Source organism: Echinops telfairi, unplaced genomic scaffold (genome assembly GCF_000313985.2).
Source record: "Echinops telfairi isolate 266 unplaced genomic scaffold, ASM31398v2 ScPeMD7_5868;HRSCAF=6743_0, whole genome shotgun sequence".
NCBI lineage: Eukaryota > Metazoa > Chordata > Mammalia > Afrosoricida > Tenrecidae > Echinops > Echinops telfairi.
The window spans coordinates 17,870,397-17,872,076 of NW_022109767.1; positions in this window are offsets into that span (position 1 = coordinate 17,870,397).

The window sequence follows — 1,680 nt, forward strand, 5'->3', positions numbered from 1 at the left end:
GACTGAAGAGAATAACGCTTCCCTAAAAGACTGCCATCAAGAAAGCCCCATAGAGTACTTTTACATATGGGGTTGTCATCAGGTTTGGGATGGGTTTTAAGTAGTTAAAAGTATTGAATATTGTATGCCAAATTATATTTTACATTATTTTCTGATTTTTTAATTTAAAGTGTACCACTTTCTTCATGTAGAAAACATTGTGGGGATCGTTCCAAATAAGAACAAAAATGACTCCAAGGAATGCATGTTTGCAATATAATTAAAGCTTCCAATAATTTATTTTCAAAAGCAGTATTTACAATTATATACTCGACAAAAGCATTGTTTTTGATTCCACTATTTTCATGTCTCAAAAATTTTGGTATATTCAAAGCTACCTGAAACACTTTATTCCTAAAAGTTTTAAGTTATGAACACAAAAATACCATTAGCTTAGTTAGATGAGTAAGAAAATTAGCTGAAAATAGTACTTTATGAACTGGTGGTATGAACAGGAGGTAAAATTACCTTTCGATGACAACTATTTTCTCCTTAGAGTGAGACAGATACACGTAGATTTTCATTCCTGAAGTATAGGTCCTGAATCTTTGCATTCTAGCTTTTCTGTTTATTAAACCACTTAAGACGTACGATTGAGACACAATGTCTCGAGTTTACCAACTTAAAGTACAGTTTAATGTCTTTTGGCACAAGGAGGCTTCAAAAGCTGTGGAGTTTCCATGATCTTATCATTCCAGCTTTCCATGAATCTTCTGAAGCCCCCTCTAATTCAGGATGGTCCCAGCCATTAAAGCTCTATAGAGCGCGGTTCTACTCTGAAACATCTGGAGTGGCTATAAGTCAAAATTGATTGGGGAGAAACTCTTTTAGGTTTGGGATTTTTTTATCGGGTCACATGTTAACACATTGAACCTTTTGAATAACTATCAGATTGCTTTCAAAATGGCTTTACCAGTTTACACTTCCACCAACCATGCAGAACTCCAATATCTCCACATCCAGGCCCAAACTTGAATTAGCCTTGTACTGATCTCTTTCCCTGGTTATAAGTGGCATTTCTATTATGACTAATGATTGGCCATTTGTGTATTGTCCTTGGAAAAATGTCAGTCAGATCTTTTGCCCATTTTAAAATTTGGTTGTCTTTTTACATATAGTTAAGTAAAAAAATTTCTTTATATATTCTAGATACACATCTATGATCAGATATGTGATTTGTAGTATTTACAAAAATTTCTCATATTCTTCTCAGTGGTCTTTATTTTGTTGGTGATGTCCGTAGAAGCCCAAGTTCAAAATTTGGAAGATTTCCAGTTTGCCTAATTTTTCTTTGGATTGCTTGTGCTTTAGGTGTCCTATCTAAGAATTCATTGCTTAAACCAAAGTCCCAACATGTACTCCTATGTTTTCTCTAATTTTATATTTTGGACCAATTTAGATTTAATTGTATATATGCTTTAAACTCAACCCATTTCCTACTCACAATGGCCCTACATAGGATTTCTGAGTCTGTAAATCCTACAGGAGCAGATAGCTTCAGCTTTCTCCCTTTGAGGTTGGTTTGCAATGCTGACATGATGGTTAGCAGCCCCACACTTACCCATCAGGCCACAGGGCTCGTAATATGGTGTGAAGGAAGGGTCGGACTTCATTCTTTTGCTTGTGGCTATCCATTGGTCC